The sequence below is a fragment of the Onychostruthus taczanowskii genome, unplaced genomic scaffold, assembly GCF_017590055.1.
Source record: "Onychostruthus taczanowskii isolate IOZ18803 unplaced genomic scaffold, ASM1759005v1 scaffold32, whole genome shotgun sequence".
NCBI classification, from domain to species: domain Eukaryota; kingdom Metazoa; phylum Chordata; class Aves; order Passeriformes; family Passeridae; genus Onychostruthus; species Onychostruthus taczanowskii.
Window position 1 is genome coordinate 3,994,692 of NW_024500572.1, and position 15,497 is coordinate 4,010,188.

At 47.9% G+C, this 15,497-nt stretch overlaps 1 protein-coding gene across 4 annotated transcripts in view; it reads right to left on the reverse strand.

Moving 5' to 3' along the window:
* CORO1C (coronin 1C) overlaps window positions 1-15,497 on the reverse strand; it is a 45,994-nt gene that overhangs the window by 23,396 nt on the left and 7,101 nt on the right. The window contains exon 1 of one of the 4 annotated variants that reach the window (XM_041410373.1): window positions 9,917-9,939. The exons of the other annotated variants lie outside the window; for them this stretch is intronic. The gene's annotated coding sequence lies outside the window, so the exon portion shown is untranslated. Of the gene's footprint in view, window positions 1-9,916; window positions 9,940-15,497 lie in introns of those variants that run through there. 4 annotated transcript variants of the gene reach the window in all.

Sequence of the window (15,497 nt, forward strand, 5' to 3'; positions counted from 1 at the left end):
TTTAGACAAGTCTCCACATATTTTCAGGGATAAATCTAGTCTTGGATTGAACTTGTTTACTTTCAAGTCAGACAGGGTCCAGAAGATGTAAATAAAAATGCAAGCTCTCAAAATCCGGTGTTCCTGTGAAGTGGTTCCACATGTTCCCTAGCTTCCAGTTCTTTCTTCTAACTCCAAAATCACCCTAAAAAAATTTGTTTCCTAGGCAGAAAGGAGTAATGGAAACAAGTTAATGACTCCAATTAACTTGGTGTGTCTGTAGCATTTCTTGAGAAAAATTATTTTCAAGAATGCTGGAGTTAGAATAGACGGAAAGGGAATTGGTATGGAAAATTCCAGCACCTGGGAGAAGACACAGGCACAACACCAACCTTGGACTAGGGATACAACCTGTGGAGCCCTCACATCTGGGAAGGGCTTTTCCCATCATCCCAGACTTTCTCCCTCAGAGAAGATGGAGCAGAAGAGGAGCCTCCATACAGCATCTTGCTTTTACATATGGGAAAAATATTTCTGTCCCAGTCTCTGGGGATAGCAAAAAAAAAAAACAACCAAAAAAAGGGAAAAAATAAAAATAAGCAGAGTCCACCTCCTATCTCTCCTCCCAGAAGGTCCCCAAGCACATGGAGAGGCTGGGAAAAACTGCTCAGTCCCCAGAGCTCCTCACTCCAGCGCAATGTTCCAGAGTGAGAGACTGGGAATGTGGTTCTATCCCAAATCCCTGCTCCCAGGCTGTCTGCTGCAAAGGTGATGAAAGCTCGCAGGGCTGTCTGTGACTGCAAAGGCTTCGCAGGGAAGCAAAGAGCTTGATGGCTGTTTTGTAGTCTGGGAGGTGAAATAAAAAATTAACCACGACAAAAAGCGGGATAACTGCAGGGAAGCGCTCATCAGAGCCGGGAAATGCCACGGAATGTGTTTGAAGAGGAGGGAAATGTTCCAATTAACGAAACAGACAGCTCTGCAGTGAAACTCTCCAGTTCTGCAGAGATAAGGGAGAAGGAGCAGAGCATCTGTTTTGCACCAGAGCCCACTTGGGAACTGGCACTGGTCACTTCCACAGTGGCTCAGCTGCTGGGACAGGGATGTACCAGTGCCACTGGAGCCACCAGTGTGCCCAGTTCATATGGATTTGGGGTCAGTTTTGTGGTGGGGACACCTGTCCCAGGTGTGGGGTGGAGGCCTTCATGCTCCATGGGCTCCGTGGTCATTCCCAGCCACGGAGAGCAGGTAGGGGTTCCCCACAGTACCTCTGCCATACTGATATTTTAAAGAGAATTAAGAATGTTTAAGAAAAAAATAGGTTTTAAATGCAAAATTTTGGGAAGAAATGAGGTGTTTAAGTGTCCACAGAAAAGAGCTATATGGAAATTGTTAATGATTTCTATCCTATTGCAGCTGAGCTTAGGCTTCCTCTCTACTTCCATTACTGGAATTATGTAATGAACTTTCTTTCCCTCAGAGCACAAATCAAAGGCCTGTTCCACGCTGGACACACCCCAGAACACCCGAGTGTGATGGAAGTCATAAACCAGGAGCTGCTCTCCAGCTCCAGCCAGCAGGTGAGAGCACTAACTAAAATCATGGAATGGTTTGGGTTGGAAGGGACCTTAAAACTCATCCACTTCCACCTCCTGCCATAGGCAGGGACACCTTGCACTACTCCTATCCAACCTGGCCCTGGACACTTCCAGCACGATCCCAGCCTCACCAAATCATGCACAAAGAAAAGGTGAATTTCAACTCCAAGATGCCCAAATGCCAAGAAATGCTGAAGTCTCAAGGTTCAGTTAAGACACACCATAAAAAATGCAGTTCCACGCCCAGTTACTGATTTGTGTCGACTCATTCCGAGCCCTGTCACACAATTCCATCCTGAGGGCTCCTCCCAGAGCTGGGAAGGCTCAGCTGAACCTCTGAGTCCATGGCCAGGTCTGGCAGTGAGCACCATGCAAGAGCAGCATCACCCCCATTTTCCCACCATTCCAGGTGACCCCAGGCCACCCCCAGGATATTGGGAATGTTCTCCCTCGGCCCTGTCCCACCCCCTGCAGCAAACCCTGCCTGCACAACTCATCCAGGAGCAGGGAAAAGGCTCCTGCTTTGTGCACGGTGGATTTCCAGGAGTGTTCACCCCCTGGCAACATTCCCACCCTGCTGTGAATCCAGATTAAAATCAGATTGTTGGGAAGAAGGTAAAGAGAAGGTTTGAACTTGTCGTGCTGAGCCAGCACAGCAAATTGCCTGGAATCACATCCCACAAAGCCAGGGGGGCTGGGAATGGGGCTGCTCCAGTGCTGGCAATTCAGGTGTGATGGTTACAAAGGATTATTTGTATCACTTGGATAACTGTAACACTTCTTCACTTGATCAATACCAGAACAGCAGGAAAAAAATATTAAATTTCAAATATCAGATGCTGGGGATCTGTCACCCCTTGCACTTTCACAGAAGAGAAACTCTTTACCCCATGGTGAAATCCAGCTACTTGATTTCCCTCATTTTCACCCTCTGATGCAAAGGGTAATCATTCGGTTTTCTATAAATGACTTTTTAAAAATGCAGAGAGTTCAGATGCCTCCAAAAATATCCTCATTTGTTCCAAAGGGATCTGTTGGAACACACCTTCCCTGCCCTCTTCCCCACCTACAGCTCATCATCCTTAGCAGGAACTCTCTGATCAACACATGGTGAGCAGCCTCCAAGTGCTCATTTCCATAGCAAAGGGAGTGATTCTTGGCGTTGGATCAGAGCCATTTTGATCTGGCAGCTCTCCAAGGAGAAGGAGGGGGGAATGTGCTGGTCGTGGTTGGAAGGAGCAGCGGCTGCGACTCTTCCAGCTCACCAGGGAGAGCAGGTGAAAAACCCAACGGGGGGAGAGGGAGCCTGAGCGCCCCAAAAAGAGTCCTAGCCCTGCCACAGATTGTCCCTAAATGGGAAGAGTGTTTAGTTTCCTCTTTGCTTCTCAATCCTGCCGTGCAAAGGATGCCCTCTCTTCTCCTCTTCCTCCTCATCCATCTCCAAGAAAATCCACAGCTCGGTTTGGTTGCTGCAGGTTCTCTCAGCAGGGTCACAGGCAGCAGCTCCAGGCCTGGCCAATTCATGGAAAGGTTTGGAAGGATCCTGAAAGGTCATCCTATTCCACCCCCTGCCATGGGCAGGGACACCTCCCAGCCTGGCCTTGGGATCAGGGGCATCACAGCTTCTCTGGGAAACCTGAGCCAGGGCCTCACCACCTTCATAGGAATTTCTTCCCAGTATCCCATCTAAATCTACCCTCTTTTGTCTTAAAGCCATTCTCCCTTGTCCTGTCACTCCATCCTTTATCCAAAGTCCCTCTCCAGCTCTCCTGGAGTCCCTTTAGGCACTGGAAATGGCTCTAAGGTCTCCCTGGAGCCTTCTCCTGTCCAGGTGAACACCGCCAGCTCTCCCAGCCTGGCTCCAGAGCAGAGGGGCTCCAGCCCTCAGAGCAGCTCCGTGGCCTCCCCTGGACCTGCTCTAACAGGTCCATGTATTTTTGTGCCACTTTTAGGATTACCAAGTGAGACAGCAACACCTGAGATGATTCAGCCTAAGGAAAGGCTGATTCAGCCTCTATCACACTTGCAAAAGGATGACCTGGGTGGTTCGGGGAACCTTGAGAAGTGACTTTGGAAATACCCAAGTGGGTAAGGAAGTGTATCCATGGCTAATGGGGCTGTGCTGGGGATTTTCTCTTAGGAAGTGAACTGGAAACATGAGCATTAAAAAAATAAGTTAATTAGATCATTATCTATGCTGTCAAATGTTGGCTAAGGAACTCCCTACCCACTTGCTAGACAGAATATATTTTTGGGGGGTAAAGTGCAAAATTAGAGGATTTAAAACCTCCTGACTGGGAGCTGAAAGGCCTTTAAATTTAGCCAGAGTTACAACCCTCAGCAAAATTAAAACAGAAGCTTTGGACACCCTGCAAAGGCCTCCACAATAGAAGTGCTGACAGATCTACGGCTGCTGAGCTCCTGGATTCCGCTCGGCCACACACGGCATCTTGGTGGGGACAGAGGAACGAGCCTTCAAACCTCTTATTTATTCCCTCCCTGAGTGACTTCCAGCTGAATTTTACCAAAACTTTGGGTTCATCTGCCAGTCTGTGCCCTCTGAACAGCCCAGCCCTTGTGGCAGCTTTTGAAAGGACCCTGGAAAGGCTGGACGCCGCACAGGGACACTTTTCATTCCGCTCCTTTCTGATCTCCCATCACGATGTGTCACAAGAGCTACCATGAGTTTGCCCATTTTCCTGTTTATAAAGGATTTATCTGTCTCAAGAATCCAACAGATGGATTTCTGTGGCTTCGGAGGGTTTGCAGCCTGCTTATGCAAGAGGAAATGCATCCTGCTAGGGAACACTTACAGGAAAACCCCCCACTAATGGCAAAATCCTGCTCAGCCCATGTGATTGTGATCCCTTCTGGAAAGGGAGGCATTGGAATAAAAGGCCAGTTGAAGCCAGACAGCCAGAGGCTACTGTTAAGGGGGGTGAGGAGATACAAATCCAGTGAATAGGAAGAACAGCATTTAGAAAAGTACTTGGGACTGGAAAGGCTCTTCCTTAAGTGGAAAAAGTCAAGTTGCAGCTGTTGATGGTGAATCCCCAAACTCCCAGTCTGAGCCTTGCTGAGGAGCTTTGGAATCCAGTCATGATTGTTTAAAAATGAGAAGGAGATTAAGAAAAATAAAAATTAAGAGGTCAATGGTTGGACTTGATGATCTTAAAGGTCTTTTCCAACATCAATAATTCTATAGGCAGTGCACCAGCAGCAATTATGAATGGTGTTCTGGGATGGATGGGGTGCTGGGGTCAGCATGGACAGGGTTCCATTAGTGAAACTGCAACATGGGAAAGCCCAGAGGATTCCCAAATACCAACTGTGAGGCCTCAGGTGGGCTGAGCCACTTGGGCCTCATCAGCAAAACCTCACCAGCAAACCAGCTCTGTGCTCAGAGCTGGTTTTACAAAAAAATCTAGAAGTGTGTTACAATCCTAAACCCAAACCAGGCCATGGATGTTGCAAGCTGCCCCTGGCATGGAGAGAACACCCTCTGGGAGCAGGGCTGAGCCACATCTGCAGAGCAGTTTGCCATCATGGAGATAAGCACCAGAGAAAAGCCCACAAGGAATCTGCTAATTCCTTCCTGGGAGCACTTTGAACATCCTATGGAAGATAAGGTGGAGAGGCTCACTGGAAGGGAGGACAGAGGCATTCAGAGGGTTTGAGGCCATTAAAACACCTCCATCCCCTCGTGCTCCTCATGGCAAGGATGGCTCCTGAGCCAAGAGCTGCACCCGCTGAGAAAAGGCACAGAGACCTCCAGGTTTTTTCCTAATTGCTCCCTTCTGGCATTTTTTCACTCCAGAGCCTTGGCTGTGAAAGCTCTGGGGTTCTCAGTGACCCAGGGCCATGCCCAGTGACAGGGACACACCTGCCCTGGGCTCAGTCCAGCTGCACACCTATTCCAGGGAAATCTTCCACCACTGTCACCAGCATGTCACCAGCAAGGCTGGAGGAGGAATCAGTATAATAAAATCCCAGAATGATTTGGTTTGGGTTGGAAGAGGCATTAAAGCTCACCCAGTTCCACCCCCTGCCATGGGCAGGGACACCTTTGCTCCAAGCCCTGTCAAACCTGGCCCTGGACCAGGGATGGGGCAGCCACAGCTTCTCTGGGCACCCTGGGCCTCACCACCCTCACAGGGAACAATTTCTCCTAATTTCTCATCTAAACCTACCCTTGTTCAGTTTGAACCCATTCCCTCCTGTCCTGTTCCTCCATGCTCTTGGAGAACTTCATCTCCCTCTCCAAGGATCCAAGGAACCAAAGAACTCAGTCTCGTGATTCGAAACCTTGCAAGAATTGAGCAAAGAAGGAAGTGGGGGGAAAAAATGTCACATGGCCACAAAAAGTTCAGCTCACCCTACAACTTCACATGAAAGCAGAAAAAGGGAACAGCCACGAATGCCTTGATGCAGTTTCTGTGCTTTTAAACACAACTCCAGTCCCTCTGTGTATCCCTTTTCCAATCAATCCATATCCAGTCCATTGCTGACAGAACTGTTGTTTTCAGCTGTTCAGAGTTATTTAAAACAAAGGTGAACACTACTACAGATGGTCACAATTCCAAAACACATCATATTTGTGTGCAGATTATTTTCAGCCTTTGGTTACTTGAGCCTAGGTTGAGCAAGACCCTGCCATCTGATTTCACTTCATTTTAAAGACAAAAAGCTGGAATATGAACTTAATACTGAAATTTCCAGCTGTTCTACCACTGGCAAGATTCTATTTTGGGATGGGAACCTAAACCACAAACTACCAGGGAATTTGATTATATCTCAACTGGGGAGTCCAGCACATTCAAAAATGTAACACAACCCAAACTTTGAATAAACTGAAATTTCTGTTCTGGACAAAGTGCAAGGTGTTGGCTGCAACCTGTGAAACACTTGATACAACTCTGGATTTCAGAGCTGTAACCTGAAATGATCATATGAAAACCTTCAGAATGTGAAGAACTCTTGAGTCAGAAGTGTCTGTAGAGCTCAAATCTTCCAGGATCACCAAGGACTCGTTATTTCCTGAGGGTTTACCTGTGTGTGCTCGTCTCACATCTCCCCCCTGGGGCTATTTTCACTTCAGGATTTCCAGGGATAAATAATTAATCTTTTTGGGGAATCACCTGGTTGTGGAAGGTATCCCTGCCTGTGGCAGGGAGGTGGAATGAGATGAGCTTGAAGCTCCCTTCCAAGCCAAACCCTTCTGGGATGATCTTACCCCTCCCACACTCTGTCACTGTATCTCCACATCCAGCATTACATCATTGACCATAATTTGCAGTGACAAAAGGACGCCGCAGTTAAAGTCATTACCCCGAACTGAGAGCGTTGTCTGGCTTCATTTAATCTGTGTCATCTACCAGAAAGGCAGAGCAATGAATGCACACAAAAATCATTACATGAAATAATTCAGCAGGAGCCATAGAGTGATGGGGAACCAGCAAAGGGAGACACCAGCAGGAATGGGAGTTCTGCTGCACTGGAGCAGCAGCCTGCAAACAACCTCTTCTTTTGGGTTTGTATCTTTTAGAGCATCCTCTGTCAGCTGGCACTAAAGCTGCCCCACCTCATAGGGGGTGGGGGATGTTACCATAAGCTGGACAAAAAGGGGTATTAAAATGAAAAGAGGAGAGCAAAGTGGAGATAAAAACAAAGGATTAAAACTCAGGACAAAACCTCATAAAGGCAAGTAGCATACAAAATAAAGGGCTAGGAGTGCAGGGATTGAACATTCCAGGTGCCCTAGTGCATTCAAATCCAGGCTGGAGTACGGAAGGTGTCCCTGCCCATGGCAGGGTGGGGAATGAGATCAGCTTTAAGGTCCCTTCTGACCCAAACCATTCTAAGATTCTGTGATCCCTGCATTTCAGCTTCTTCTTTTGCTGCCAGCACAGACAGTTGCACAGTGGTTGGACACCACAGAAGCTTTTTACTGGACAAGGAAAGGGAAACCTCCCACACACTCCCACCTCCGACACCGCTGTTCCAGCAGCCGACCACAGAAGGTCGTGGCCTTTCACATCATCCCCTCCAAAAATCCTTCCTTTTCTTTTCCACTGGAATAAACACCAGAGAAATTTCTTTGCACGGTGTATCCCATCCACTGCCAGGAGACAGAGCAATATCCTGAACAACAGCCCTGGCAGCTGCAGCCAGAGACACCACAGCAGCCCCAGGGATGCTCCTGACACCCATGGGGAGGAGGGAAGAACAGGGCTCCAGACCACGCTGTGATCCCAAGGGAAACACAAGCAGGAGTGCACAGCTCTCCCAGGATTCCAGCAAAGGGAATCCAGTGATAAAATGCTTCTCCCCAGCACTGACCTAGTTCTCTTATCAGAGCTAACAGGGAAGTAGCAATCTGGTCAGAGCTGCTGCCCCAACCCGCTGGATTCCTCTCTCACTCAAAGGTTACATGCCAGCATTTTCCAGACTGTATTCCTGAGATACATTGGAGGCTTTTCTTTTTTTTTGGGTAAAGGTTGGTGGTTATGAACAGAAAGAGAGCTGTTCTCCAGCACAGCTTCATGAAATTCTCACCAAATCACCACCAGATCCCAGCATTCCAAACCAACCAAGCAAGCACCTTTTTCTAACAGAAAAGGTGTTGTCCCTTGTCCAAAGTTCCTCTCCAGCTCTTCTGAAGCCCCTTTAGGCACTGGAAGGAGCTCCAAGATCTCCTTGGAGCCTTTTCTTCTCCAGATGAGCACCCCCAGCTCTCCCAGCCTGGCTCCAGAGCAGAAGGGCTCCAGCCCAATCCCCAGAGGAATAGATAAGCTGTTTTTCATTCCTCAATTGCAACATCCCTTGGCATCCACAGGAAAAAATTCTAAACATTAAAGGTGTTTTAAGAGGTAAATAGTCTCACAGATAAAAGGTTGCATGTCCCAGAGCACTGTTCTCCTAGAGAACTGCACCATCAGGGAACCAGGACCTGCAGAACCCTCTGCTCCAAACACCAAATTAACTGGGACACAAATTCCTTCCAACTCCAGAATAAGGCAGAAACAACAGATCAGCACAACCAAGGCTCCCAAAGAGCCTGGCCAAGAGTGAGTCAGACTGACCAAGCGAGGAGCAGTGTTCTCCACATGACCTGGCCTGACCACAGTGGCTCTGAGCTCTGCTGGACCGAGCACAGCTCCCAGCCCCGCCGGGAGCCTGCGGAGAAGCGGAGCTGCCTTGGGGAATGCGACCTGAGAGCAGCAGGATGACCAAGTGCAATGGCAGCACCTCATGGATAACACCACATCTCCTGCTGTAACAGCACACAGGATGGGCTGGAGTCCTGGAGAACATCTCAGGTAGGCTGGAGGTAGAGCACTGAGCAGTGTGGTCCATCACACTGGAATTTCGAGTGGACACACTCTGCTCCAAAAAGTGACAATGAGCTTGGCTGGCACAACCTGAGTAACACCTTCCACTTCTCAACAACACCCCCCCAACAGGTGAGTGAGGCCCCCACACTGAACTGCTTTTAATGTTCTCAAAATAACCCCAACAACGGTGAATTGTCAAAGACAAGACAACATCCTCACCCCAGGACGTGGGAGGTTCAGGCTGGACAATGCCAACACCTCGGATTTTAATGCAGTACAAACAAGCTGCAAAATGAATCTCAGTGCTCCCAGTTGGAACTGGCGTGTGTTTCTCCACATTTCCATTTGCTGTCCTGCCAGCTCTTCTGGCCAAGCAGCCTATAATTCCAAGAGCACCATTGTCATTCCGTCCTGTTTCCGTAACGTGCAATTTGAAATCAGGGCTGGGGGAGGGAGGATGGGGCAGGAGGAGGCTGAAACTCAAATCCAGATAGTTCAATCTGCTAACTTGATTTTAAATCCCTGTCTCATGGTGCCAATTACAGCTCCCCCAAACAACTGTTTTAGCAGAAGCTTCCAAGTTCAAACACATTTCCTCTGTCCTACAGATGTTCTTTCTCACTGACCTGTCACGGGACAACAATGAGGGGGCACAACCTGGTGTCAGACCATAAGGGTGACACAAAGCACCTTTCCCATTTCTCTGGGCAGGGAAGAAACCAAAAATTAACTTAGGGAAGTGGATTTAGTCTATTAAGGAGCTTTAATAAACATTCTAGGTTGTGAAGACAGATTTCAGATTCCTGCCACTGTCCTTGACACCTCCGTGGCCCCACATCCACCTCTGAGCTTCCCTGACAGGGAGAATCACACCCACCCCAACACTAGGCAAAGGCTGATTCCTTGGGGAATTCTTGCACCTTCAGCTGGCTGCTCTCAGCTGGAGAACTGGTTTCCAGTGAAGAATTACAGCCTGTGCCTTGATGACCTTTAAGCTTTACTTACCTCTTGGTTTGACAGTCACGTTGCTGCACGTGCAGCCCACACTTCCAGTCCTTTGGGAATCCCTGTGGCATTTCCAGCAGCTCCAGAGGAGCCCGGCCAAAACAACAGAATTACACCCAGATAAGCCCAGCTGGTTTTTATGGGAGCTTGCAGAGCACTTAAGAATACCCTGAATAGAGCAGAAGATGGACGTGGCAAAGCAGGGATACAAAAAACAAAAAGATAACCTTTACCCCCAAAAGAAACATCAGGGAGCCAAGGGAAGAACAGAGAGATAACCCCAGGGTAGCCTGACCCTAACCAGGAGCACCCACCTTAAACAGCAGCACCTTTAAACACCACACAGAACAAACTGTTCCAGAAAGGAGCAATTTTCCTGGCAGTGGCCAAGAAAAAGATGCTGGAAGCACAGCAACACTGAGCTAAAAGAGCTTTGTGCCCACCCTTCAGGCTGTGCTAAAGCAGAATATATTGCAGAGGAATGTCTGGCAACTTGTGTTTGCCTAAGTTGGCTCAGGATTCTCTCCTGCCTTGCAAATTGATCTCAGCAGATCCAAAAATTCAAATAAACTTTAAAAAGTATCACTGGAAACTTAAGAAAAATGCAATACACCTCCTGCTCTGAATGAGACAGCTTTGGGCCTCCAGCCTCCAAACTATGGTATCATTAATATAAGTACTGCAGAAGGGAATTAAGTAAGAAATTAAAAGTCATTTATCCACATGTACACATCCCACCATATGTGCTGGGGCAAATACCTGAAGCATGTGTAAAACAACAACTCCACTTAGTAGTACCTGCTACAAGTAGTACGTGCTAAAAGTATTCCCAGCCTAGGACCTGCCAGACCCTGAGTAAAACGTGTCACCTCACATTCCCAGCTTGGAAGGAAGGATTCCAATCTGTTTCACACAGGTATGATGAAAAATGCCAAGGAAATGCCAAGCAGACACCCTGAGTCAGCTGGGGGATCCAGATTCCAGCAGGAAGCAACAAACCATGAGGGCTTTTTAAGTATTTAAAGTGAAAAGGGGAGGAAAAAAAGCTACTCTAGGAGGTAATTCCAGCCCTGAGCAGGTGTCTGAGCATTGAGGCTTTGCTGATGACAATCTTCCCTATCAAGCCATCATCTGCCCAGCATGGCCAGTTTGCCCAGTTCCCAAGGGACATGCTGCTTCCCAAGGATTGAATTTGTTACTGGCTGCTAATCCCTGGAGCTGCTAATTACACCCATTATCAGTTTGTCCAGCATCCAGGTCTGGCACACTGTAAAATGTCAAGTCCTCATCAGGTTTACAAACTGGTTTGGGTTAGCAGGGACCTTAAAGCCCAACCCATTCCACCTCCTGCCATGGGCAGGGACACCTTCCACTAGCCCAGGTTGCTCCAAACCCCATCCAGCCTGGCCCTGGACACTTCCAGGGATGGGGCAGACACAGCTGCTCTGGGCACCTCGTGCCAGGGCCTTGCCACCCTCACAGGGAAGAATTTCTTCCTTAAATCTAAGTCAAATTTCCCCTTTTTCAGTTTGAGTCCATCGCTCCTTGTCCTGTCACAACAATTCCTGATGAAGGAATGCTTAGGAATGGGATGATGCAAAATGTGCTGCTTTAATACTGCAGATTTTTGTGTTTATTTGGGAGGAACAATGGATTTTCAAGGACTCCGGAACACGGTCTCTATGGCAACTATATGCAGAACCAGGGGGGAGGGAGAGGAAGTTCCCATATTTCCAAATACTCAGAACTGAGTGATTTGAACACCATTTTCCAGGGATTACTTAAACCAGGAACTGCAGGTGCAATGCACTGCCCAGGTTCATACAGGGATGCAAACAAGGAGTAGTTTCAGGCACACCATTCCCATGGAGTTTTAGGAAATCCTGCTCAGACACATCTGCTAAAAAAATGTGCAGAAATGTGCCTTAATATTCAGCTCAGAAGAATTATTACCTATGTGCTTGCTCCTACATATATGGCAGCCAAAATCTGGAAAACCACAGGGAAACCCTGGTCCTTCCTAAGGGGAAAATTTGGCCTCAAGCACAGCTCAGCAACACTCCAAGGAGAGCTGTGAGCTCATCTCAGCATCAGGCTGAGCTTTAATCACTTTAAGTCAGATCCCACCACTGGTTTATTTCCACTGCTCTTTCAAATTCAATTATTAAAAAAGGAAAACAAGACAAACCTAATTATGCTGGGCTGAGAGGCCCAGTTTAATGTCAGAGTCACTGCAACTTCTCCCACCAAGAGCCAGACCTCAAACGTCACCACAGGCTCAGCAAAAAGCAGATTAGAGATCATTTATTGTTATCACCAATAAAACATGGACTGAGACAAAGCCAGTGGTGTTGAAGAAGCAAAGTGGTCACGCTGACAAAATTGTCCTTTCCCTAGATTCTGCCTTGATTCTCCCTCTAAATCATCAGCACAGAGGAGAAATGGTCCAAAAGGCCACGTTTTGTCACTTCCAGACCAAGGAGGTCTCTTTCATCCACCACGGGCACATCAAGAGCCGTCAAAACCCGCAGGTTTTCCCTTTGGAGGCAGGAGCAGATGTCATTTTCAGTATTTCTCTGTCAATTTCCTGACCTACAGAGTAGGATTTTAAAGTTTTCAGGATGTTCCATCACAAAATCCTCTTCCATTTGAGGTGTCTCCTCCAAGGGATCCCTCCTGTCTTATTGGCATCAGGAATTTCATGGGAGGGGAATAAAGTAAAATTACCCATTTGTCACACCCACAGCCACCTTCTACTTTCCAGCTACATTATTATCTGCAGCCATTAATCCTGATTGGATTTATATTCCCTACACAACCCCACAAACACAACTAATGGCTGGTATATTCCATTAGGATCCTCTCCAGACAATTTGTTCCTCCAAGGACAAGCCCTGCAAAGCTGCCAGTGGAACCTGGGAGCAGCTGAGCAGTTCTGTGTCACGCTGGTATTTCACATGCCTATGTGTGGTTTGAGATGAGAAAAGCCACAAAAAGTCATGTACTGAACAATTATAACCTCAAAAAGAAACAAATAATCCATTTTTTTGCAGGGTTACTCACTGGAGGAAAAGCAGAACAAAGCAATCCTATTAACAGATAAAAAGAAAGGGCCCAGTAAACAATTCCCAACCATACTGGTGGAGCCAACACATCCAGAAAAATGAACTTTCACTGCTGCTTTCATGAGTCACTCAGCTAAGCCCAAAACCTTTTTGTGCTTCATTTTAACTTGGTGTTCACGACCACCAGCAACAGTGCAGAATGTGACAAAAACTCAGCACAGGCCACCAGCAGCCTGGCTCTTCACACATGGCTCCAGGAGCTGCCTAAACTGAAGCTCTAAGCAGTTTCTAATCATACCAATTTCAGAGTTATCCACCAGAATATGCCAGCCCAAAAATATTAAGTGGGGGAGACTACAGGGAGCAAGCTAGAGGAGAACACAGACATTTAATTCTTGTTCCTATGCCCTGCAAAGGCTTAAACTGGGGCACTTCAAATCCTCAGTGAGTTTCTGTTCCAACACATCCTCGGAGAAGGGCTGAGATTATCACAAAAACCTCAGTAAAACAAAATCAAAACAAACAAAACCAGACTTTAAAAGTCAAGTGAAAATGTGCCTGTGAGCTTGCCCAAGAGGACATTCCTGGCCCTGGGAGTGGTGCACTGATGACCTCACCGAGCTGCAAACTCAGGCCAGGAAGTGTTTTGCTCGTGTCTTCAGAATGGGAAGCTGGCATCCCAGGGATATTCCTGGGAATCGATCAGCAAACGAAACCCAGGAGCATGAATTCCCTCCCAATCACAACACAACGTTTTGGTTTAATGAGCCATTTAAGTCAAATGTTGGACGTGGCCACCACGATGTCACCGAGGGCAGAGCTGGGCACCCTGTGCTGCATCACCCAGAGAAAAGCTGATATTTCCCCCTCCTGCACATTCCTCCTCACTGCCATTAAACTGAATCCCTGCCTTTCGCTTGGAGTGAATCCCAGAAGTGACAGATGCAATAAGCATGAAGATTTCACTTGAAAAAATCCAATGATGTTTGAAAAGACAGCTCAGGAGAAGACAGAGCAATGCCAACAGAGAACACAAATGCTGATTAAAGCAATCTGGATAAAAGGCTACAAGTGACCATTGAAAAATTACTATTATGAAGTGCTGTACTGAAACAAACACCAAGCAAATGCTGCCTGACGTGTCCCCGAGTGTGTCAGGTCTTACTGGGGCTACCGAAAACACAGAAAAACACATATACCCAAAATAAACAGGCATTGCCACAAAAGTATTTGATCTTCTACCTTTGTGTACACAGTCCTTAGCAAACACCACTATTAGCTGCAATAAAACCTTCCTGCAAGCACACAGCCATCTGGATTTTTTCCCCCCCCCTTGAGCAGAAAAGATGATTCAATGCTCGTTATTCAAATGAAAATGGAATAAACCCTCTCCTGCCTCCCCCCGCTGCTTTCCCCACATCCAAACACGCTTCTCCCAGGACATGCTGTGCCAGTTCACACCATTTTCCCACACTCCAGAGCTTCCCTCGCGCGTGCCACGGAGGCACACACAGGGAGAGGATGGCACCAGGTAATTTGGGAACAGCCTGGCCTAAAATTAAAACAAAATCGGGAAATTCAGCAGCGAACTGAAAAATCAGCCGCAGCCTGGTGTGTTCAGAACATCCCTCTCTGATTTTGCCACCGTCCTTGGTCTTGCTCCAGTAATCCCCACGCACATCTGCACGAACAGACGTGCTCAGACCAACTCCAGCTGCTAAAAAAACCCCAACCCTAACGCATCTCACTTATCTTCAACAATAAAACTGCTTCCATCGGGCTCACTTTTGTTTCCCGGCACCTTTCACTGCCTTGTTTTATTTTCTGCTTTTTTTTTCAGACCTGTCTCCTGTGCAATCAGTCAATTAAGGCATCACGGTGTCCTACAGCTGAACCTCTGAGTGGTGGTGTTGGACACCTGCCCATGTGTCCAAGATCTTCCCTCGTGCTGTTAATGGAATCCGTGGGAATTTCATAAAGCACAGGTATGGACCAGCCTTTAAATTTCAGCCTTTGGCATAAACAACGTGGCTTCCTGCATAGGAAAACAAAGCCCAGGGACATCTGCCCACAGCAAAGGGATAGGATGAGATGGTCCTTAAGGTCCTTTCCAACCCAACCACTCCGGGATCCCCTGGTGATTCAATGACATGTCACACAGCCCAGGAGTCCACACATCTGCACAGCCCCGCAAGAGCCCCTGATAGCACCGTGACAAGGACCTGCTCTACAGGAACCTCCGAAAAATAAACCCAAACGAAACCCCCATCAGGGCGCTCATCTTTTGTCCTCTGCCATGGTGCACGGCGGGGACGGGCGCTCCGGGGGCGGCACACGCCGGTGGCACCGAGCGGCTGCTGCATCGCCGGGCGGAAAAAAAGGGGAGGGGGGAAAAAAAAAAAAAAAAAAGGAAAAACGTGCCGAACAAAAGCCCCCCAGCGCTGTCCCCGCCGCGGCATCAGGTGCGCGGCGGGAGCGCCCGGCGCCGCCGCCCCGCCCCGGGCTTGCCCTGCCCG